Below are 25,265 nucleotides of genomic sequence, written 5' to 3'. Positions count from 1 at the left end.
CTCCGGTCTCCTTGGCAACAACTCGATGTTAACCGTTTTGGTACCGCGATACTAGAAGGGCCTGTGCCCGGAGCCTTCTGGGAAATGTAGTTTAGCGTCCCCAAGGGCCCCATCCGGGTTGCATTGCTCTGCCTCCTCGGCCCCCAGGACTAAGGGCTGGGAGACCGCGGCGCGTCAACGACCCCTTCGGAAGCTAAGGGTTACCCTGCGCCAGTAGGTAGCAGAGTCGACCCGTCCGCCACGTCTCCGCGGTAACCGGCTCGCCGCTGAGGACTGTGGGAGTGGTAGTCGGGCGGGAGATGGGCCGGGGGCCAAAGGTCAGAGCTCCTGCCGTTAGTCCTGATCACGTGCATCTACCGGCCACAGGCCGGCGCCGGCGGTCAGACCGAGCGCGGTGACCCGCCACGCGACGAGCCCTGCGGGGGGTGAGGACTTTCTGACGTCCGGGACGGGCTTCTCTCGCGTCGGGTCACCTCGGCTTTCAGCCCCGATCTGACGCCCCGGAGGCCGGGCACCCAGGGACCGGCCACTGGGTGGGCGGCTGTCGGCGCAGATCCTCCCCGGCACCGCCGCCGGGCTCGCCCTTTCTGGGCCGGGCTGCTGGCCTTGCTCGATGTAGTTCACGTCGAGAGTTCCCTGGAATATACTAGGCTGGAGTTTTGCGTAGAATCGTAGAGTGGGTCGTAGCGCAGCCTTTACATATCGTCTAGTCCAGTCCTCTTCTGTTAGAGAAGGGGGAACCGACGCCCAGGGAGACTGAAGGATTTGCCCCAAGGGGCATGGCTGAATGCTCACTCCCTTATTTCCAACACAAAGCGCCCAGAATAGGCGCTCAAAAATTTATTAAGGGTTATTTCAGTGTAAGGACACACAATGGAAATACTTCAACAAATAAATTACAAGATGAAAATTTTTGGGGAAAAAAAGGATGTGAAGTGTAGAGAGGGATGGATGAAACAAGAATGGCAGAAAATGACAAGTTTTTGAAGCTGGGTGATGAGTACGTGAGAGTTCATTGTATCATTGGGTCCACTTTAATGGGATTGAAACTTTCCATAATAAAAGAGTTTTTAATAAGAGAGTGTATTTTGTGTATTTCAGGAATGTTTCTGGGGGAAAAAAGCAGCTCATGAGGAGTTTCTGTGAAGTTTAACCCTCCCTCAAGTGAGTCTCCTTCGGGACTTTTCCAGGCAAGAATGGCCACAGCAATGAGAAGAGCTATGTCCTTGGCCCCCCAAATCCTTCCAAAGCAGGACAGAATTCTGCTGGTGAAGATGCAGGAAGAGGACCGTTTGTGGGGGAAAGAGACCCTGCTCTAAGGGAACCATGCCCCCAACCTGGAGCTGACCCATCAGCACTTCAGACAGTCTTATCAGGAGGTTTGTGCTTGGAGACGTTCTGAGATGTCTGTGGGAGCTCTGCTGCCTCTGGTGGAGGCTCGAGTGGCAGATCCAGGAGCCCATCCTAGAACTGAGTCCAGGACTCAGACTGAGACCATTGGAGGACAGCAAAGAGAATGCAAATGCTCTTCTCAATTAGCCGTGGGTGCATCAGCCACAGCTGAGTGTGATTCATTCCCTGAATAGTTCACATTTTACACAGCACTGGGCTTTTTTGAAATGGGAGGGGGGTTGGAAATCAAGAGGCTATGCCTCCCAACCCAGGGGGAGGAGCAGGGCATGGTGGAGGAGCTGGTCACACTTCTCTCTCCTCCTTCAGACAGATTTCATTACATCACTGTTTTTGTTTGCTGTAAATTCTCAGAATTCAGTATATTCCCTTATAGTGGGGCAGTAAACACTTTTTGCAGCGCCAAATAAAAAGATGAAGTTCCTGTTTTAGATTAGCAATGCCCACTGATCTTTGTATGAGCAACCAAGAGTTGACTCCACAGATTTGGACACATCCATAGAAACATGCATCAGGGGAACAAGTTCCTTCTCTGTGGAGTGTGGTTTGGCAAAAGAGCTGCCACATGCCACACTGAAGTAATTGTTGACACATTGGACAACTCCAAGGGTGTTGTGTCCCTTTTGGAATCCACATGTCATAGAAGTAGGGGAGGCCATAGGCAGGAATGACATTCAGCTGGTACCCACCAGAGTGGATGGCTAGGTTGTTGAAGTATTGAAATGCTGCTTTACCAGTTGGTCACCAGCTGCTTCTCTGCCCCGAGGGCCCTACCAGGCACGTTGGCCACCTTAGCCACCCCCAGGTCCTCCCTCAGGATCTCTTCTAGGTTCAGCATCTAAGGGTTATTCTGGGTTATTACCCTCTGAGGACTTGGGATCCTGCTCCAGTGCTGAGGCCAGCTTCTGTTCTGATTGGTCAGTGTTTGGGTCCTACCAGTTGTTCAATATTTTTAATACCTTCCTTGGCTACAGCCTCCTTACACCTTCAGTGTCCAGACTCAAGACGGCTCAGCAGCAGAGTACAGGGAAAGGAGCACTGGGGCCAGCAGCACTGGCTTCCAGGCCTGGCCCTGCCCCATCCTAGCTGGGTGATCTTGGGCCAGTACTCAACTTCTCTGAGCCTCAGTTTCCTTGGCAGTGAGCATCAAAATAATGGATGAGATGGAAATGTTTGAGAAGGAAAAAAAAAAAGAATGTACATTTAATCGAGAAATGGAAATGTTAAAAAATAAAGGATGAGAAATTACTTTGTAAATTACAAAGTGGTAAACATTTAATTTGATCATTATTTAAATTATTGTATGATAATATCATAGATATGATGTTATTTATGAGTTTTTTGGTCCAACATAGGATCACACCCTCAAACCCAGCGCTCTTCCCTCTCCCTCGGCAGCTTTTCCCCTCTCTGCAGTTACCTCACGCTGCCAACCGCTGCTGCCCTCGTGTGGTGCTTGTAAGCTTCCAAGCCCAGCCCATAAGCGCCTCCTCCTGCCTTCCTCCCCGCCCCTGAGGGGAGCCTCAGGACTCCCTCTTTGGAGGTCCCTACCCTCAGGCCCTTCGGGTAGCTTCCTCAGCTGCCGGCTTGCCACAGCCTTCTACTTTGTGGCCAGGATTGCTGAAGTTATTCTTTCCAAACATCTCAGGCCTCCCTCACGTCACTCCACCTACCACTTTAGTCTCCTGCTCTTTTCCCCATCTTTGCCTCAGATTTGTGAAATAATGCATTATAGAACATTCAGAAAATAAGAGGAGCAAAAAATAAATACAAAAAATTGTGCCTTTTCAGATCATTAAATATTCTGCAACCTCATTTTTCATCATTGTATTCTGTGACACAGATTGGCTATACTAGAGTTTATTTGACCCTTCCCCTATGGTAGGCACGGGTTTTATTTAGATGGCTTTTTTCACACAGGAAATAAATCATTTTCTTCTTATGATTTCAGGTGGTGACATGAGGACCGAGAACAAGGGGTTCACCTCAGCTCAGGAACTTCCTGAAGAAGATCCCACCGGGTGACCTCAAGAAGACTCCAGGGAAGCTCTGTGGGCACCAGGGCTGGGAGACACCTCTGAGTGTCCCAGTACCTTAGAGCAGCATGTGGGAACCTCTCAGAGGAGAGGCCAAGCAGTGCTCCTTCCCAAAAGGAGAGTTTCAAGCAGGAGAGGAGAGAAAAGCCATTAAGGAGATGCAAGCAACTAAGCCTGCAGGCCAGGTGAGTCCCTTGTCCCAAATCAGAAGAGGTGGAAAGGAAGAGACCCCCAGAAGGAGACCATGTGGCCAGAGTTTCCAACCATGCCCCCCTCTTACTCAGCACCCAAGAGTCCACGCTGGAGAGAGACCTTTGGCTTGTAGAAAGGGAATGTGGCAGCCCTTCGGCAGAGCTCTCACCTCACTCAAGAGGCTCCACACAGGAGGAAACCCCTCAAGGATAAATGTGGACAGCCCCTCGCCAGAGCTCAGCTGTCAGTGAACACCAGGGCATCACAGCTGGGGAGAGAAGCCCTGTGGGGGCAAAGAGCGTGAAAGCACCTTCCACTGGCACTTGCTCTGACTAACCACCGGGGAAGTCACGCCCAGGGAGAGAAGCCCTGTGGGCCCCTGAGTTGTGGGAAGGCCTTCAGAAAACCCATGCCCAGGAGTGATCCTGCACATGGACAAACATGGAGGGGCTTCATGTTTAGCCCCTAAAACAACATGTTTGAAGCCTGCATGGAAATGGCCGGCTACCCATTGCCTTAACCCACAGCCTCCCCATTTGACCAGAGCTCAGAAGTCAAGAGGCAGCATAAGACATTTAACAGATACCCCAGAAAGCATACTCAGTATCCCCTGATGGCCAGGCCTGTGGAGAGGTGCTTCAGGAGAGAGTCCTGTGTAGTGGGAGAGTAAGAGAGCTGGTGGCAGCTGACACCTCAGAAGGAACAGACAGTTACCAAGACATGAATTTCAAAGGCTTTTTTCCCCTGGGATTGGGTTGCCAGAATTTCTCTAGGGAACCATCTGGCCCAGCAGGAGCTGAGGTACAACTGTTTCTGAGGAGGTGTGTGCCCTGAGAGTGCGGGGAAATTGGAAGTTCACTGCAGCCTGCCCTGTCAGAGGCCACGTGACTCCAAACAACCTAAGGCAGCACCCTGAGTGTGGCCCCCAAACTTTGGGTGCCCTGGCCCTGTGCCGCCTGTGGGTCCACCTGCACTGAGAGTAGTCCTGGATCCTCTGTGCTTCCTTAGCAGAGAATTCCCACCCCTGGAGCCCACTGAATGGCAGACCTGATGTGTCACATGTGGGTTAGCCAGAGCAGCCCCCACCCGAAGCTTGTGGAGGCAGCAGGGGTCATGAGGAGGCCCTGACTAGACACCGAAGACCCAGCATTGAGGAGCAGCTCATTTGGGCAAGCTAATTTCACTTAGCCTCAGCTTATATGTCTCTAAACAGGAATCATGTGTACTCTGTGTGTGTGTGAGTGTGAGTGTGTGTGTGTGTGTGTGTGTGACTTCAACAAAGCACGTTCTTAAAGCGTAAGTAATGATCCCAGGAATTCTGAGGAAAAGACACTTTAGATATGACCCATCATCGGTTCAGAGAGGTTCAGAAACATTTCCAGGATCAGTAAAGTCAGAGTCTGCACTGAGCTGGTATGAAGATGCTCCTCACAATCAAATCAAATAGATGCGGAATTATCCTGGAAACTAAATTATCACCGATGTTAGGAATGGTTGACATTGTCTTTCTTGTTGCTCTATTGAATACAGTATTTCAAATCAGCGCTTCTCAAACTTCCCTGTGCCCGTGGATCACCTGAGCAGCTTGTTAAAATGCAGATTCTAACTCACCTCTGATATTCTGCAGTTCTGAGGGCCTGCCAGGTGGTGTCGACCTCGGAGCAGAGCACACTCTGAGTGGCAAGTCCTAGATCAGTGCTGTCCAGTAGAAATAGAACGTGAGCCATGTGTGTAATTTTAAAATTTCTACTTGCCACATTAAAAAAAACTAAAAGGGACAGGCGAAATTCATTTTAATATGGTTCACTTCATCTGTTATATTTAAAATGTTGTATTTTCAGGATGTAATCTGTTCTATGGAGATACTTTACTTTTTTTCCCACTTAGTCTTCAAAATTGGACCTGTACTGTACACTTACAGCACATCTCAGTTGGGGCTGGGCCACATTTCAAGTGCTCAGTAGCTATGTGTGACTGGTAGCTGCCAGACTGGACCATGCATTTCTAGATCTTCCTGTGAGGGAAGGAGTTCTCTGAGGGAAGGGAGCCCCAAAAACCTCTTTGAAGGCAGTATGTTTGGTAAAAATCATCAGATGAAAATTTGTGCAGTCACACGATTATAACTGTAGCATAAACCCTAAAAGAGAAGGAAAACAGGCTAGCAATTCTGTTTAACTTTTAGAGGAACTGCCAAACTGTTTCCCCAGCTGTGTACCATCATGCATGCCCAGCAGCAGCGTGCTGGGTTCTGTTGCCCCGCATCCTCGCCAACACTTGCTATGCTCTCTGTGCTGTTACAACCAGCAGGGTGGGTGCTGCCTGGGTGTGGAAGAGAACAGGGCGCTGGGCTGGGCAGCAGCTCCTCGCCACGCCCCTCGGTGCCACATCAGCCATTTGGCCCCCACCTTAGTCCCATCTTAGGGCACTTTTTTGTCATTTTGGTTCTTTAAATGTATATATATAAACACACACATATACTGCTCTTTTTCCTTATGAGCAAAAGTAATACATGTCCATAGCAGAAAAAAAAAAGTAAATACATATAAACAAAACTAAAAAACCATTAGTCACCTTTCTTCCAAGAGCCCCACTAGTAACATCTGAGTGTCTGTCTAGCATTTTTTCCTAATATATAGTCAGATTTCTCTTTAAAAGAAAGAAAAGGTGGGGAATTACCTGGGAGCCATAAGCTGACTTAATTTCATCTGGTTTTCTGAATGAGAATCAAGAGGCAGTCCCTTAGACCCGTATTTGCAGATCTTCAGTTAGCAATACCCAAACAGACCACAAGAGAGGGATGTTTCTTTAAGAATGTCTGTCCCCAAAATCACTGGCTGTGGTGCACCTGTCTTTCATACACAAGACAATTTTTTTCCCCTCAAATCCAGGAATTAGCAACTCCCATGGAAGTTACCAAGGCTTTATTGCTCATTCTGCTCACAGTGCCTCTTGGAAAACCTTGTTTCACGAGGAAGTCAAGGCAGAGGTAACAAGCTCCCTCTTTCACCACGTCTGCCCCAAATTTGACAGCTCCTCTCATGGTGGCAGCCGTGGGCAGCTGAGGGATGAACAACAGGGCTGCTCGGGTCACCCCCCCCAACTTAAAACTCTTCCGGGGAGTGGATGTATCTCCGTGGTTGAGTGCCTGCTTTCCATCCCCATTATCTCCTAAAATTAAAAATAAAAAACCTGATTTCTCATGGTTTTAGGATCAAGTCTTGCTCTAGTTGGAATCCGGGGGTGACTAAGACCTGGTTTTTCAAATGATCACCAGCCCCTGACTCACTCCACTCGGAAGATTTAGCCCCACAGTGACTCCGTTGACGTGGGGTGAGGTGGTTTTCTCGGAAGGCCATTTCCTTCTTTGAGGATGTCGCTTTTCTCCTGCGCAGCACTCCTGTGGGTTGGCGCTGGCGGGGGCTTCTGCCCGTTCTGACCTGCAGACCACTGCGTCAGTTCTCACCTCTCATGACTGCTCCCCTCCAGCGGAGGCTTTTCCTGCCCTCGCCCCACACGTGGGGATCCTTTAGGATGAATTGAGAGGAATTTTCTCTTATTTGTAGCATTCAAAGATTTCTCCTAGCGTATGAATTCTTTGATTGTGTAGCAAAATTCTGTCTAAATGTTCGGCCACAGATATCAGGCTGGTGGAGCAAGGTTGGGGCTAGGAGTCTGTGATCCCCCAAAGCAATAAAGTCTCCTCCCAACCCTGGCATCCATCTTCCCAGGCTACCCTTCTCCCTCCCCCATGTGTCACACAAGCCTGAGCTTGTGTGTTGACGTGCCCTTAGCCCCAGTCCACCTTACGATGAGACCATAGGAAATGGGAATGCTGCAGGCTCCCGTTTCTGAGAAACAGCTCTTGCATCAGGCCTCTGGCTCCAGCTGTGTCCTCTTATGATTACAGCGGAGAGAACAGAGAAGGGCCCAGGTGAAGCGTTTACTCACAGGGGGCGTGGGAGCAAACTATAATATCCTGAGCACTGACCAGTGCTGTCATACTCTTTAGTGCAGCCCAGACCATCACTGCCACCACCATTTGAATTCTGCCCATCCTTTAAGGCTGGCCCAAAGCCGGCCTCTTCCCTGAAGCCCCCCTGGAACGGTGTCAGCTCACAATTAGGCTCCACCTTGGAATTTCTGGGCGAGTCACTGCTGGTAAAGCCCATTTAGTATTCATTTAATGCTCTGGTCTCATTATTTTTTTATGTGTCTTTTTCTTCTCAAATAGACTGAAATCTCTTTGAGGCTGAACCACATCTGGTCCGCTCTATTCTTCACAGCACCTCGGAACACTGAGCCCCGGAAGAGGGGGGCACTGGCTGCCTGTAAACGGTGATGGACCCTGCAGTCCCAGCAAATGGACTTGTGGTTCAGGGCAGTCGTGGGTGGAGATGTGTGCAGCCTGACTGAAACGTGTCCTGCCTTCTCTGGGATGGTTGTCGGTCATTCTCTTCCACCAAGGTCACGCAGGGAGGGAGGCCATCTCGTCCTCGTCACCCACCCCCCTTCCTGCCAAAGCCACCACCAGGCAGGCAGCCAGGTTAGTCCCCATGATCCAATAGGTGACAGGTGCTGCATCTGTGTCACCTCAACTCTGCTGAGGAGTGTAGCTGCTTGCCACACATTGCACTAGGCCCTGGAGCAACTTTGGGAGGAGGGAGAGAAGGAACAAGAGATCGGGACAGTTGCAGGACTGTCCATTCAGAGTAGCCTGGTTAAGTTGACTGGCCCAGAAACCACCCTGGGTGGACCTTGGCAGTCTTTGAGGGCATCTGTATATTCACAGGGTTGAATTGAGCTTCTAGCACATAGTAGGTGTTCACGCAGTTGCTCCTGAATGAGTGATTACCAGGCAACCAAGGAGTTCCTGGAGGTAAACTGGAGACCGGGCGTTAGTGACTGTACTGTCTGCCCACCTTGGCCTCCGCCAGCCCTCCACCAGCCTCCCCAGCCCTCAGTGAGTCTCCCAGCCATTGGTTCATGGCCCAGTTCTGGGTCTCAAGCACAAAGTGCAGAAAAGGCCTCTTTGATTAGTGGTAAATTCTCCATCTCCCCTGAGAATGAGGGGACAAAGTCTCTGCATAAATCCAGAATTTTATAGAGCCGTGGAGTTCTCTTCTCTCTTTAAAAGCTGGTGGGCTGAAAGTGTTCTTGGTGAGGGCTGTAAGAACCAGTCCCAGTGTGGGTCCTGCTGACATAGGAACTGTACTTCCTCAGAGTCCGGGTCGTCTTGTAAACAGCTAACCCTTTAACTTGGTGGCGATGTGACCAGATCATTGAGAACTGAGGAGAGGAAGGAAGGGAGAGCCCTTGCCAACTGCCTCTCAGAGGCTTCTGTGCTTAACCTGGTTATCTCCAGGCCACAGGAGACAGCTGATCTCCTAGTCTATGCTCCAATCTTGGAATTTTAGAGCTGAAAGGTCATTTGTGCGGGTCTCCAGATGCCCTCAAATTGCTCTTCTAATGATTATCCCAAGGCCAAATGGGATAAGCAATACTGGGGCAGGTGGGGGAGATGGCAGGGATGCCCATGGGAAGGCTGGCGGGGAAGCTGGGGCTGGAGGGCTCGGCGGCTCTCGGCCAAGCATGCTGAGGGAGCCGGGGAGGCCGTTCCCCACGGAGAGAGTGTGGCTTGTGGTCTGGGGGGACACAGAGAGCTCCCCTTCTGGGACTGCCACGCCAGCCTCTTCCCGTGCCTCTGACCCTCCCTCACCTCAGGGACTGGAAGCTCTGGGATAATAGTAACTAATATGTATTGAGTGCTGACTCTGGCAAGTGCTTCATGTCCAGCTTCTCATTCAGCCTTCCCCGCAACCTCTGAAATAGGTGTGTTTCTATCCTCAAGTCAGAAATGAAGAAAATAAGACTTTGAGAGGTTCTATAACTTGCCCAAGGTCATGCAACTGATAGAGTAGGAGCAAGGAATTAAATCCAGGTCTGTCCATTTGCCATGCTTGAAAAAGCAGTTGTTTTTCCATTGCAGGATTTTTTATTTCATTTGCTAGAATAACTGACCCACTTAAGCCTGTGTAATAAATAGGCCATCTTTGAAAGAATCCTCCCTCAACAAACCCTTCTACGGCCTGTCAAAGCCACAAAATGGTTCCTAAGAGACCAACTCTAGTGGGCGATGAACATTTCAGATCCCCTATCAAAGTCAGGTCATGAGGGGCACCAGGCTTTCCACGGCAGTCGCTGGGATTCCCGCTGTGGAGTTCTGTGAAGCTTTTGGAGTTACGGTGATCTCAAGGGCCTGTGATTCTGCTCTCAATTCGTGCCGGTTATTCAGGCAGCACAAAGAGGGAACAATTTATCTCTGCTCCACAATGTGTGGGCCTCTGCTGGCGTGGCTGGGGCGGTTCAACTTGGGCCAGATGCCAGGAGCCTGGGCTCTCTCTGCCAGCTGGAGTCCTCGATTCTTCTCCATGTGGCATCTGCTGGGGAGGAAATGTCCGAATGGCGTTTTCACTCCTGTGCTCGTCTCCCCATGTGCTTCCTGGTGGCCTTTCTCTCCTCTCCTTACATTGTTGCTCGGGGTGCTGTGCTCTCCTCCACTCTGCTATACCTGCCCTAGCCCTCAGTTTCCTTCTGAGGTGTGCTGCGTGTCATACCATAGAACCCTGCCCCCGGGCCCCTCCCTGCACACACACACAGGCAGTTTGTTGGGTCCAATATTGGCTGGCCAGTGACTTTTAAACCAGTTGGCTCAAAAATATAACAAAAGCCAATCAGAGTCCCTCTTTTGGAACTCTGAACAAAGAAGTCAGAGTTTCTGCACGAGATCATGAGGGCAAGTGGGGCCCACCCACGTGGGACAAGGTGGAAGTCCAGATTATATTGAGGAAGACACATGGAGTTAGAAGGGAAAAAAAATACAAACTATGACATGGAGAAAATCCACGCATAGTAGGGGAGGCAGGGGTAAGCCTGTTTTGGGCAAGAGAATAAAGGAGGAATGGCCAGAGTAGAGCTGGGACTCCAGGAGAGACAGAGAAAGCCCGTCTGGCCTTGCTTTGCCACGTGCCTCCTGGCAGCAAGCTTGTTCATCATTCCCTTTGTGGTCAGTTGCCTTAGAAGTGGGTTTGTGACTCAGTTCTGCTACTGAAACTTCAGAGGGAATTGGCTGGGGGACTTTTGGGAAGAATTTTTCTTTTTGATTAAGTGAGAGTGAGGATACCTGTCCCTTTTTCCTGCTTGAACGTGGATATTTGAAGGGATGCTACTTGGAGCTGAAGCAGCCATCATGAGACCATGGGGCAATATATCCAAGCGAAGTAGCCAGCATGCTGTTCCAAAAGAGCCTGGGTGCTGAGCCACTGCACCTGTCCTGGAACCACCTGCTTCCAGCCTTATGAATCTTAAAGGTAAATGCCTTTATTTGCTAGGCAGATTTCTGTTGCTTACAGCCTAAAGCATTCCTAAGCAGTATAGCAGGCTCTCTGTCATCAACTCCTTGGAGCCTCGTGGCTCTTGCTATAGATCCAAGTGGAACATTGACCTAAGATTAGACATTGGAAAGCTTGCTTAAGAGTTAGGAAATTAATAGTCAGAATTTGTCACAGTCTATGGAACAGTTCCAGCACGTAGTCCCAATTCCTGAGCCTACAGGGCACACACAAAGAAAGAAAGAAATAGGAAAGTTCCAGGGGTATGAACATGAGTTTTCAAAAATAGGTCTCAATGAATTAGGAGGAACAGGTTCAGTGAGGTTTTAATCTCTGAGACTGGTGCCTAAGCAAGGGCCGAAACAGGGAAGACACGAGCAGCGGGTTAGAATTGTCAGATGGGGAAAGATAGGATGATTCTGGAGAAGGAAGCCAGTGACCACGGCAGGACTTTATGAGCTCCATGTACTAGCCGGAAGTTTAAGACACGAACTCAAGTGGCGAAAAACTAGACCCTTTGGTTACTCTCCAGCCAGCCTATCTGATGTTTTAGATTCTCTTAGGAATGTGGAGCCTGGAGTTTCCATTCTCTGTATACAAGCACTCCCCAATTCCTTTATTATCTCTTCCCTATGTCTCCCTTTTTCTGTTTTGTTTTGTTTTGTTTTTTTTCCGCCCTCTTGTCTTTTCTATGCAAAGCCAGGAGCCAGAGGACCTGAATCGCTTCTAACTCAAGTTCATGCAGTGAAAGGAGAGGTGCATTTTGGAACACTGAGAATACTCGTCTAGGGATGAGGAGTGAGATTGTGGGGGGAGAGTGGTCAGGCCATGAGGACTGGAGAAAACCTTCTGGCCCAGCTTTATTTAAGCAATATAACCCAAGAAAATGTGCCTCATCCCTCCCTTAGGAAGTGAGAAGAACTCTAGTTCTCTCTCTTTAAAATTCTATTATTTCCTTATAAAACAAAGAGAAACTGAGCTCATTGCATCGGCATCCTCCTAATGTGTCCTACAAATATGAATTATCCCATAACATTCAGAGTCACCCAACCGTTTCCCAACTCAAATCCTCAACAGCAGTGTAGAAACGTGGCCTAAAGGCGTGTAGCAGATTTAGGGGACCCACCTGTGGATGTGGTGCAGTGCTACTAGAATTGGCAGCCACCAGGCTGTACCACTAAGCGTAGCCCCTCTTTTTTTTTTTTTTTTAAAGATTTCTTCATTTATTTCTCTCCCCTTCCCCTCCCCCCCCACCCCGGTTGTCTATTCTCTGTGTCTATTTGCTGCATCTTCTTTGTCCGCTTCTGTTGATGTCAGCGGCACAGGAATCTGTGTTTCTTTTTGCTGCGTCATCTTGTTGTGTCAGCTCTCCCATGTGGGCAGCACCATTCCTGGGCAGGCTGCACTTTCTTTTGCGCTGGGCGGCTCTCCTTACGGGGCGCACTCCTTGCGCGTGGGGTTCCCCTACTCAGGGACACCCCTGTGTGGCAGGGCAGTCCTTGCGCGCATCAGCACTGGGCATGGGCCAGCTCCCCACGGGTCAGGGAGGCCCGGGTTTGAACCGCAGACCTCCCATTTGGTAGACGGACGCCCTATCCATTGGGCCAAGTCTGCCGCCCCCTAGCCCCTCTCAAAGCAGTCCTTATGCACCCCTGAAAGTCCCCAAACAGTGCAGCTCGGTGCTAGCCTATTTTGTCACTTCATTTATTTAGCAGAAATGTACTGAATACCTAGTGGAATGAGAATTTAAGCCTATAAAAGGTATGATAATGTAAGAAAGATGAGTCATTAGAGGAAAAAAAAGTCCTATGAGATCATCAGAGACAGGAATGAAAACTTTGGTTGGAATGGAAAAATCAAAAAGTTCAAACCCCTACTTTGATGTGATTAACGCTTTAGTGCCATACTTAATAAACCCTGAATTCCCCCATGACGTTTCTCTGGATTGCACTAAGGATTCTCTGAAACCCGAAAAGGAGAAGTTGAAGGCTTTCCCCCATTCTCCATAATCAAGGTCTTTCTCCAGCATGAATTAGCCTGATTGCTGACTAAAAGCTCTCCCACGGTCTTGACAAGAGTTTATTTCCTGTGAATTCTCCTCTGATGAGAAAGGGCTGCGCTATCCCCAGATGATTTTCTGCATTGACGATATGCAGAGCCTCCTCTCCAGGATGAATGATCTGATATTCAATATCTTCCACGTTCCCTTAAATAGTTCCCTGTATTCATTACATATGGCCTGTTGAAGTCCCAAAGGAATCAGCTGGGATTGACTAAGGAGGCAACTCTGACTCCGTTCTATTCACTGGGCTTCTCTCTGCTGTGAAATCCCAGATGTCTAATCAGCCCTGGGCTCCATCTAAAAGCATCCTAGCCATTACGTGCACGCGGCTTTTCTCCAGTGTGAATTCTCTGACGTCAAATGAGCTTTACTTTCTTGAAAGCCCTCATGCGCGCATTCATTGCATTTGTAGAGTTTCTGTTGCATGTGAATGCACCGATGCTGTGTGGTGGTGGCACGCTGACGGATGCCTCCCACATCCGCAGGGATTCTCTCCAAGATAAGGGCTGTGATGTTCAAGTACACAATTGGAAGCCCCAAGGAAAGTTGCCCATATTCATAACAGTCAGAAATGTTCTCTCCAATATGAAAACCATTAACAGTGTATGAATTTGGAGTTCATTCCCAAGATTTGGCCACATAGCTCTTATCTTTGGTTTCCTCACTTCTAAAAACTGTTGATATGTACATAGAATTGCACATGTCCCCATATTCATCACACTCATGGAGTGGGGTCCCTAAAGCTTCTGTAGGATGTCTCCATATTCTCAGATCTCTCCAAACTCAGGCCGGTCGGCAACCCCCCATGGGGACCTTCTTATTATGTCCATCTGTGGGTCTGTTGCTACAAAAAGTTTCTGCTTTGGGGTCAGCTAGTTGTTCTTGGTCCCAGTTTCACAATAAGAGATTACAGAAAATGTAAATATCAACCATTCTTTCTTGAGGGACAAGAAAATTTCTTGGACTAAGAAGGAAAGATTTTGAGAGAAGGTTTAAGGATAAGAGTGCCTTTGGACAAATATATAAAATGGGTGTAGCAGGCTGGTTGTCTGCATTCACTTTTTCCCTAATGAATGCAATTTAGTTTACAGTGGCAGTGGACCCCTGAAAAATATCTTCTCTGGTAACTGGGAAGGGAGCCAGTTGGGGTGTTGCAAGGAGGCTGCCAGTGCTGTTTCTTCATCTGGATACTGCTTGGTTGGGTGTGTTCACATTGTGAAAACTGGTGAAATTGTAGACTTATGCTTTGTGCACTTTACTGTACCATGAAAAGTTTTCAAAAATACTCAGCTCCCTGTACTCCCATGCAGAGCCAGGTGACACAGTTCTGGCAAATGAGATGTAAGCAGAATTTACTGGATGGGCTTCCAAGAAACTTGTTAAAGGAAGCAGACCGTGGAGCATGCATCTTTTGTCTTCTGCCATCTGCCTTCCCCCTTCCCCTTGCCCGCTTCTAGAGCGGCAACAGTCATCCTCTGTTCATGTGGTAAGGGCCACGTGAAAATATGGAAGGCGCCCCATTCCTGATGGCCTTGGACCCCTTACCTCTGGTCTTTTCCTTTTTTTTTTTTTTTTTAGACCAAGGGGTAGAAAATGGAATCTCATTTTTAATTTACATTTAATTGTGTGAGGCTAGTTACCTTTTCCTGTGTTGATTGGCTACTTATATCTTATTTTCTACTTGTGTTTTCCTTTCTTGATTTGCAAAAGTTCTGTCTGTATTCATTGAAGAAATTAGCCTTTTTGTGTGTCAAATGTATTATAAATATACTTCTAAATTTGACATTTATCTTTTGGGTTTGTGTTTGTTTTAAGTGAACAGAGGTTATTACACTTTTATTTTATGGCTTTTGAAATTTGTTTAATGTTTATACTTTTCCCATTCCAGAACTGTTAAAATGGTAACCCTTTTTATTAGTACTTTTATGATTTCTTTTTTTATGTTTAAATCTTGGATCCAAAGGAATTTAATCTAGTGAAAAGAATGAGGTGAAGAGCCAGCTTTTCCCCTCCCACCCATGATTAGCCTATTGTCCCAACACCAGCTAGTGAATAATCTATCCTTTCCCAACTATTGAAATGCCACCTTTATTTTATCATGTATTAAAATCCTATGAATTTAGGTCTTTTTCTTGGTCTATTCTGTTTCATTTATCTGTCTGTTCCTTCCCCAGTACCAAATTATCTTAATTATTTTACTCTATAATTTGTTTGAAAAGCTGGAAGTGTTAGTCCCCCACCTTGTTCTTCTTTTTCGAATGCTCATGCTGAAAACAAGGGGGATAAATTGGGGTTGGTGAGAGTCACTCTTTCAGAGATTGAGAGATGTTTTTGAGAGGTTTTCAGTGTAGTCAATTATCTATGGGTCCAAGGACTTAGATAAAATGAAAAAAAAAGCTAAATGAGAATAATGTAACATAATCACAAAATATTCTGTTAATGTGACATCAGAGATTACATAAAGTTTTCTTAATATAAATCAGAACATTGTAATAATATCCTTATTTTAAGCAGTCACCCTTTTTCTCTGTAATGTATTCCTGGACCATTTGGTGAAAAAAAAATCATATTTTCTCTTATTACTCATGTCCAGAAATTCAGCATCACACAAATTATAGTTCAAATAGGCATGTCATAAAAGCAAAAAAAAAAAGTTATGACGGTCTTTAGTAATATAAATAGGTACTATTATGCTTCGAGTTCTATCGGATGGACATATATATACTCGAGAGGTTACTTTTCAGGGCTCAATGTACTATAAAGTCTACAAAAAGTACAGGCCATTCTGCCATTCTGTCTATTCTAAAAATAGCTCTAGCTATGACCAAAAAGCCAAATATAACTAACAATTGTGCTTCCCTCCTTGGAATGTGAGAGCCTTGAGGAAATTATATGTAAGATCCAGGTCTCTTTTTAAAATAAGCGTGCCAGAGAAAACTGAAAGGATTCTTCCTATTTCTGCCAATAAATTTCCCTGAAAGAAACAGAAGCATTCAGAAGAATTCTCTTCATCTTATGGCTGAATATGATTTCCGTGTTCATTTACCCCCCCGCCCTAAAAATGGCTATTACAGTATTTGAAGGGTTCATAAGGTCATGAGTTGTGACTGTGTGAAAGTACTAAGACAACTAGTTCCTGAACTCATGGCTTTATAGTCATCTTTTCTCTGCTGTATGTTCCACATTGATGTAATCAACATTAAAATGAAACATTTGAAAAAATTATCTCTTCCAGTAAATCAGAATTTGTAACAGTATAACAGGGTCTGAGATAAATATTTTAAAAAGAAATTACATGGGCTGCACATAGTGACTTCCAAAGAGTACAATATGGAAAGGGGGAGGGGCAAAAGAGTAACTTTAAGTAGAGAAACTTAGCAAACACTGCCTCAACCAGATGATCAAGGTCAACATTGACAGTGATGACATATTGATAGTATGGACCCATGATATGATGTGATGCAAATGGTCACTTTACATTTGTGGTTTCCTCCCCAAATCCCGAATCTAATCATGAGGAAAACAGCAGACAAAGCCCAACTACGGGACATTTTACAAAATACCTGACTCCTCAAATCCATCAAGGTCATCAAACAAAGTCTGAGAAACTGTCACAGCCAAGAGGGGCCCAAAGAGATATGACAACTGAATGTAATGTGGTACCTTGCACGGGATCCTGAAACAGAAAAAGGAAATCTGGATAAAGTCTGGACTTTAGTTAATAATATACCAATATTGGTTCATTAATTGTGACAAAAGTACCATACTTACGTTTGTTAATAGTAGGGGACACTGGATTTGGGGAATTTTCTGTACTATCTTTGAAACTTTTCTATAAATCTAAAACTATTCTTTAAAAATTTTTATTTAAAAAAATACCCTAAAATTATAAAAGTTAGAAAAAGTCACTGACAGTGCCAGACAAGATGACACAGACCCATTTTTTCTCTATTCCTCCTTGTAAGTACAGCAAAAAACTCTGGGCATAATACATAATGTAAATGAAAGATACTGATGAAAGATTAAAGGAAGAAGACAATGAGGGATCTCCAGACTCATAAAATTGGCATGGCACTGTATTCCCTGGATTTTCTTTTTGCCTTCTATTATCTTGGAGAGGGCACTGGAAGAGCCTGCAACCCAGAAAGGCCAATGGGCACAGACAGGAAAAAACAAACAAAAAACAAGAAAAAGCGGTCTCTCTCTAACCAAAAGATAGCCTAGCAGGGCAGAATATTTTGGACAATGCCTTGCCACTGCAGTCAAACATCATGGGGGAAAAAACATGCTGCATCCAACCCCCACCATCAGTGGAGACAGAACGACAGCCTAGACTCCTATCCCCACCTGGAAGTAACAAGATGCCCATCTCCTTCCCACAGTGTTACCAGAGGCCAAGCAGGGACTATGGACTTTAGTCCCCACCCTGCCCCACCAGCGTGATGTCGGAAGAAGATTTAAACAAGATCCAGAGTCTCATAATATCCAAAATGTCTAGGATACAATGGAAAAGCATTTGTAATACCAAGAATCAGAAAAATCTCAACTTGAATGAGAAAAGACGGCCAACAGACACCAACCCTGAGATGATGCTGATGTTGGGATTACCTGCCAAAGAGTTTAAAGCAGCCACCATAAAAATCCTTTGATGAGCAAATATGAACACACTTGAGACAAATAGAAAACAATGATCTCAGCAAAGAAATAGAAGCTATAAAGAAAAATCAAGTGGAAATTTTGAAACTGAAAAATAACCAAAATTTAAAACTCATTGGATGATCTCAATAACAGAATGGAGACACAGAAAAAAATAATCTCTGAACTTGAAGACTGATCAACAGAAAGAACTCAAACTGAAGAACAGAAGACTCGCTGATAAAAAATAAAATATCAGAGCCCCAGAGACCTGTGAGACAACAGGAGAAGCACTAACATCCATGTCATTAGAGTCCCAGAAGGAAAGAAAAAAGTGTGGAGCTGAAAAATATTTTAAGAAATACTGGCTTAAATTTCTCCAAATTTGGCAAAAGATAGAAACTTACAGATTCAGTAAGTCTCAAGGAGCTTTCCCTCGCGGCCGCCACAGCCGCCTTGGGCCGGGACCGGGCCGGGACGTGTGGGGACCTCCGGGCCTGCGGCGGCGCGGCGCGCACGTGGGGCCGCGGGAGGAGCAGCTGCTGCGCGGCGCGGGGTGCGCGGCCACGGCGCGGGGTGGCGGCCTTCCGCCAGGCCTGCCCTGTGCCTCTGCCCTTCCGCGCCCGTGTGAACAACTCCCCTGTGGAGGATTGCGCTCGTTGTTTTAGGTTGAGTCGACACCATCCTTGCGCGCAAGTGCCTTTCTTAGACGAGCTGGTTTAGGAAAAGTACTAAACGGGAGTCAGCAGCCGCCTCCACCCCTTTCCCAGAGTCAAACCCCCTGAAACCGCTGCATTTGTGCCTTGTACCGCACAGGGAAAAGAGAAGAGAATGAAAAGCCCTCAGCTGGCTGTGTTGCCTGAAGGTACAGGCAGTTCAGACTGTTATCTAGGGTATCCGAGGACTCATGTGGAAGATCATAGTAATGAGCTCTTCACTGATTTGAAATTGGGGGACACAAAAGTTATCATCGATGGCTATGCTCTTTTCCACCGGCCTTACTTCAGTTCAGACTTGGAGCTCCGATACGGAGAGGTCTATGATTCTTTTACAGACATTGTACAGAAGGTCTCTGAATCGCTATTTGCTTTGTCCATATGTTGTACTAGATGGAGGATGTGACACTTCAGATAAAAAGCTCACAACGCTAAAGGATCGAGCCCGAGAGAAAATGCAGATGGCCCATTCCCTTTCCGCCGGTGGGACTGGATATGTGTGTCCCTTACTCCTAAGGGAAGTGTTTATGCAGGTTTTGATCAGGTCACAGGTATGTTTTTTCCAGTGCTTTTCAGAAGCAGATCGAGACATTATGACACTTGCTAATCATTGGAATTGCCCTGTATTATCTTCAGATAGTGACTTTTGCATTTTTGATCTGAAAGCTGGGTTTTGCCCATTGAAGGGCTTTCAGGGGAGAAATGGGAACGCTGTGAAGGACACACGAGACTGCTGCATCCGTGCCAGGTGGTTTTCTCTCGATGCGTTCTGCCATCACTTCAGCAGTGTGAACAAGGCTCTCCTCCCTCTCTGCGGTGCTCTGTGGAAATGACCGTGTCAATCTGTCTTGCGTGGAGACATTCCTAAGTACAGTACACCTTCCTCTTGGAGGTACCAGTGCCAAGGGGAGGAGACACCACCGAGTTCTGGGACTTCTGAACTGGTTGTCTCAGTTTGCCGACCCCTCAGAAGCACTAGATAATGTGCTGAATCATCTCCCAAAAAAGGATGGAGACAACGTCAAGGAACTTCTCCACTGTTCCATGGAGAAAAGCAGCAGTCCTTGGTGAAGCTGCAGGACTTCTTCCAGTCTGGGACCTACGTCTGCCCAGATGCTTTGAACCTGGGCCTGCCTGAATGGGTCCCGGTAGCTCTGGCCAGAGGCCAGCTGCCTCCTTCCATCAGCGTCGCTTTGGTGCTGAGACGCACCATTCTTCACACACAGATGGAAAACGCGCAGCAGCCTCACGCCCCCAGAAGAGCCCCGCCCACCCGGCAGACCCTCTGGGGCTGCCCCTGAACCCTGACCCCCAGCTGGCAGCCGTGCCCTGGAGGGCATCACCTCAGCCTCTAGCTTTCAGTGAGGTGGAGAGGGTTAATAAAAATATCACAGCCTCCATCGTGGGTGCCGTAGAACTGCCCAAGGAGCACTCTGACTTAAGCAAATCGACCGAGCTTTCCTGAGTTCAGCGGCAGATGCTTCCGTTAGAAACCCTGAAGGCCAAACAGGCTGTCCCGAGCCCAATCCCTGCGTCACTGAGGCTGCGCATTGCTGTCAGCTGCCACTGGCCGCAGCACACGGAGGCCGAGGCAAAGCTGCATCATCCACGAGCCTGGCTGCTGGGGAGGCTGCTGGGGCGCCTGCGTGCCATGACCAACAGCCCTGATAAAGGACTGCGGGGAAATGGTGCTGAGGTGCTGTATGAGGAGTTCCACAGAGAGCAGGAGCAGAAACGGCCCAACGCGAGAGTGGGGCTGGACACGGCGCGCTGTCGGTAGCAGTGCTGTCCCCAGATGGGGCTGTACCTCAGTCAGCTGCTGTCCGTGCCTCTCCCAGAGCCAGATTGAACCCGACTGTGTAGTGGAGGCCTGGTGCACGGTCGGTGCCAGCAGCAGCTGATGGCGACCTCTGCAGAGAGAATCCTGGGCACGTGTCCCGAGGCCAAGCAGCTTTACGAGGGCCTCTTCACTGCCACGAGACCCTATGTCCCTCCTGAATCACTCCTACCAAAGGGTAAATCCTGCTCAAAAAAAAAAAAAAAAAGGCAGAAGAAGCAAGCTGCCGCCTGGCCTCAGAACCAAGCGGGAACGCCCTCAGATGCCAGGGCTGGGCATGAGGGAAGCAGTCGGCTTGGGCTGTGGACAGGTGAAAACTTGGAGGAACCCACTGAGGCCTCTGAGCAGGAATAAGCTCAATCTGCACCTAAATGCATAATTCTGACTTTAAATTTTCCTGTTTCTTCCAATTAACTTTCTTCTCTGGGACTAACCTGTTAGGAGATCAATGTTGTAATAGGGGATCTTTGAACTCCATGGTATTTTGTATTCTACTTTTATTAAATACAACCTGATTTAGAAATTTCTGTGCTTTAACTTCTCATGATCCATATAAGTTAATAATCTGTTACCTTTGAATTGCAGCAACTCAGCTATGTTTTCAAAGAGTAGGCATCCTCATGTATGAATGATAGAGTTCAATAAAATATATATTTTAAAAATCTCAAGAAAATTAAAAAGTACATTGAAATTATAAGCCATTGGTTGTACATTTTGGATGGATTGTATGGTGCGTGAATATATCTCAATAAAATTGCTTTAAAATATCTAATAGACATCAGTATTGTGACAGGATTTGTGCTAACAAATTAATGTAGATGCAAACTAAAAAGTACATTGAACTGAATGAAAATACAGCATATAAAAATTTGTGGGCCACAGCTAAAGCAACCTGAGTGGAAGAGTTAAAGCCCTATTGCTTACATTAGAAAAGAAGTTCTCAAATCAATAATCTAAGCTTTCACCTCGAAGTATTCTTTTCTAAGAAAAGAAGAGCAAAATAAACTGCCAAACAGAATGAAGGAGATATTAAAGATACAAGCCAAAATCAATGAAATGAAAAACAAAAATAGAGAAAGTCAATTAAAAAAGCAAAACTTTGGTTCTTTGGAAAGGTCAATAAAACTGATAAACTCTTAGCAAGACTGACAAAGAAGAGAGAAGACATGAATTACTCATATCAATATTAAAACATAAGCTACCACTGCAAACTCTGCAGACATTAAAAGTTTAATAGAGGGAAGCAGACTTGGCCCAGGGGTTAGGGCGTCTGTCTACCACATGGGAGGTCTGCAGTTCAAATCCCGGGCCTCCTTGACCCATGTGGAGCTGGCCCATGTGCAGTGCTGATGCACATAAGGAGTGCCATATCACACAGGGGCGTCCCCCGCCTAGGGGAGCCCCACACGCAAGGAGTGCGCCCTGTAAGGAGAGCTGCCCAGCGCAAAAGAAAGTGCAGCCTGCCCAGGAATGGCGCCACACACATGGAGAGCTGACGCAGCAAGATGAGGCCACAAAAAGAAACACAGATTCCTGGTGCCACTGATAAGGATAGAAGTGATCACAGAAGAACACATGGCAAATGGACACAGAGAGCAGACAACTGGGGGTAGGTGGGGGAAGGAGAGAGAAATTTTAAAAAAATAAATCTTAAAAAAAAAAGTTTAATAGAATACTATAAACAGCTCTACCTGTATAAATTTGACAAATGAAATGAAATGAACCAATGCCTTGAAAACCATAAACTGCCAAAACTCGCCCAATGTGAAATAGATCATTTCAAAAGTCCTGTAACAACAAAATTGGACTCAATTTTATTTAAAAAATCTATCTGAGAGGTCCCACAAATTCAGGGATTCAGTGGAAAAACTCATACAATTAAATTTAACTATACTCATGGCCAAGATTTATTATGGCAAAGGAGACAGGGCAAGAACAGCAGGAAAAAGCTACTCAGAGGTAAAGGCTACAGAGATCAAATATACACTTTCTTGTCCTATCCACCCCCCCCCCATCTGCAGAATCGAGCACACAGATGCATCTTCTCCAGCTGCAAATTGCAGGGACATGTATGAGATGTCCTTGCCCAGGAAATCCTGCTCAAATCTTGGAGTAGAGAGTTCTTAAAGAGAGCTTGGTCACCAAGTAGGGCCTCAGACCAGGCCCAGGTGCACATCAGGAATCTTCAGGTCCACTGTTAACCTGGTGGCAACCTGCTCCATCTTGGTGCATGCTTTGGCACGTAGAATAGCATCTTAGCCAGTAGCTCTATAGCTATTCCAGGAGTTAGGTTCTCAGGGTTTGACGAAGGGTCATTACCATGGCTGCAAAGATAAGTGAGAAATGGGTGGAACACCCTGCTGTGTTAGTTCTTGCCTCACAGTATCAAAAAAGAAACCTCCAGGCCTAGATAGTTTCATAGGAGAAATCTACTCACATTTAAAGAAAAATTAACACCACTTATAGACAATCTCCAGAAACTAAAGAGGGGGTACTCCCTAACTCATATTATGAGGCCAATAGTACGCTGACACAAACTTTCAGGATAAACTAGCAGTGGACTCTAAAGACTTAAACATATTTGATCCAGTAATTCCACTTCTGTGGATTTGTCCTGAGTAAATAGAGATGACACAATGGTTTAGGCACAAAGACATTCATAACCAAACATCCCATAGTAGAAAACTAGCAATTAGTAGTATATGCATAAACAGATAATCACGTAGCCATTTAAAATGGCATGGGAATTTAAAAAAAGAAAAATTATTTTAAGGTGAAAGATGGGAGGCAGATGTGGCTCAGGCAACTGGGTTCCCACCTACCACACGGGAGATTGCTGGTTCAGATCCTGGTGCCTCCTAAAAAAGACAGCAAGCTCGTGCAATGGGCAGGCACGGCAAGCTGACACAACAAGAGACACGAGAAGAAAAAACATAACGAGGGAAGCAGACTTGACCCAGTGGTTAGGGCGTCTGTCTACCACATGGGAGGTCCGCGGTTCAACTCCTGGGCCTCCTTGACCCATGTGGAGCTGGCCCATGCGCAGTGCTGATGCGCGCAAGGAGTGCCATGCCACACAGGGGTGTCCCCCACGTAGGGGAGCCCCATGTGGAAGGACTGTGCCCTGTAGGGAGAGCCGCCCAGTGCGAAAGAAAGTGCAGGCTGCCCAAGAATGGCACCGCACACACAGTTGACGCAACAAGATGACACAACAAAAAGAAACACAGATTTCCGGTGCCACTGATAAGGATAAAAGCGGTCACAGAGAACACACAGTGAATGGACACAGAGAGCAGACAACTGGGGGGAGGGAAGGGGAGAGAAATAAATAAATAAATCTTTAAAAAAAAAACCATAATGAGAGATACAACAAAAGCAGGGGGCAGAGGTTTCCAGTGCCTCCTAAAGAGGACAGCAAGCTGATGCAGCATGATGATGCAACGAGACATGGGGAGGAAAAGCATGATGAGAGACACAGCAAAGCAGAGAGCAGAGGTCACTCAAGTGATTAGTTGCCTCTCTCCCACATCAGAAGTCCCGGGTTCAGCTAGATAAAATGTAAATTTTGTTAAAAAAAAAATACAGGGGAGAGGATGTATCTCAAGTGGTTAGTGCCTGTTTCCCACATACCAGGTCTTGGGTTCAATCCTCAGTATCTCCTAAAAAAAAAAAAAGAATACAGACTTTAAATTCTATTTATATGAGTTTCTATAAATTTTAGAAAAGAGCAATCCTATTTATAGTGACAGTAAACAGATCAGTAGTTGTTGGGGTGGAGAGGATTGAGAAGAGTTTCAGGGGAACATTTAGGAATGATGGAAATGTTTTGTATCTTGATTGTGGTGGTGGTTACATAGGTGTATATTAAAACTCAGCAAAATATACTCTTTAACAAATGTACAGTTTGAGTATCAATTTTGATGTGTTTTGACAAATGTTTTTACCTGTGTATAAATTTACACACCCACTGTGGTGGTTTGAAGCAGTATGTATCCCAGAAAGACATGTGTTTTTCAATTTAATTCATTCCTGTGGGTGTGGACCTGTTGTGAGCAGGACCTTTAGTTGAGGCTACTTCATTAAGGCATGGCCCGGGATGGATCTTAATCCTTTCACTGGAGTCCTTTATAAACTGAATGAATCCAGAGAGAGAGAGCGAAAGCCGTGGAAGCAAGAAGCTGAAAGCAACAAAACTCAGAAGAGAAGGAAGAGACCAGCAGATGCCATCAGCTGCCTTGCCACGTGGCAAAGGAGACAAGGATCACCGGCAGGCGGTCTTCAAGAAGAGAACACGGCCTTGATGATGCCTTGATTTGGACATTTTCACAGCCTCAAACTGCAAGCTAGTAAATTCCCATTGTTTAAGCCAACACATCTCATGACATCTGCTTTAAGCAGCCCCGGAAACTAAAACACCCACCTATAAATTTAAATAGATATTGAGGTAAACAAATTATACATCCATAAATTGATCAAGAAAAATAAAAGACCACGGCAGCTGCCCTTACCCCCATTCACCATGCAGCAGAGTGATGCTTTGAAAACGTGTCGGATCTCGGCTCTTCTCTGCTTAAAACTCTCCCAGAGTGGGTTTAGCTCAGTGATTGAGCACCTGCTTCACATATACACAGTTCCAAGTTCAGTCCCCAGTACCTCCAAAAAAATAAACAAAAAACCACAACTCCCCCATGGCGCCCATCCCACTCAGAGCAAATGCCAAAGTCTTTCAGCCCCTTCCAAGCCCCACTCACTCTGCAATACCCACGTCCGCCCTCTTACTCTCTGAGCTCATTACCATTCTCCCTTCCCAGTCCACTGCAGCTACCCCACCCTCCTCTCTGTGCCTGAAACTCCCAGACCTGTTCCACCCAAGGCTTTTATTTTGAGGTAAAATTCACATAAGACTAATCATAATTATTTGAAAGTGTACAATTCAGTGACACTTAGAGACACATTGAAAAATGCTGTGCATCCATCACCACTAGTGCC

The 25,265-nt window shown here is 46.5% G+C and overlaps 1 long non-coding RNA gene and 1 pseudogene across 1 annotated transcript; both read left to right on the top strand.

The window, feature by feature from the left end:
* Nucleotides 1–277: 277 nt before the first annotated feature.
* Nucleotides 278–15,210, top strand: LOC101447595 (uncharacterized). Its single transcript, XR_189141.4, has 4 exons — nt 278–425; nt 1,102–1,379; nt 3,362–3,631; nt 7,870–15,210. It is a non-coding gene; the product is annotated as an uncharacterized lncRNA (long non-coding RNA).
* Nucleotides 15,211–18,474: 3,264 nt separating this feature from the next.
* LOC101447150 (single-strand DNA endonuclease ASTE1 pseudogene) lies at nt 18,475–20,714 on the top strand (annotated as a pseudogene).
* Nucleotides 20,715–25,265: the final 4,551 nt, after the last annotated feature.

This window comes from Dasypus novemcinctus, chromosome 23 (assembly GCF_030445035.2).
Source record: "Dasypus novemcinctus isolate mDasNov1 chromosome 23, mDasNov1.1.hap2, whole genome shotgun sequence".
Taxonomy (NCBI): Eukaryota; Metazoa; Chordata; class Mammalia; order Cingulata; family Dasypodidae; genus Dasypus; species Dasypus novemcinctus.
Note: the sequence above shows the minus strand (reverse complement) of the source record. Positions and strands in the feature narration are given on the sequence as shown.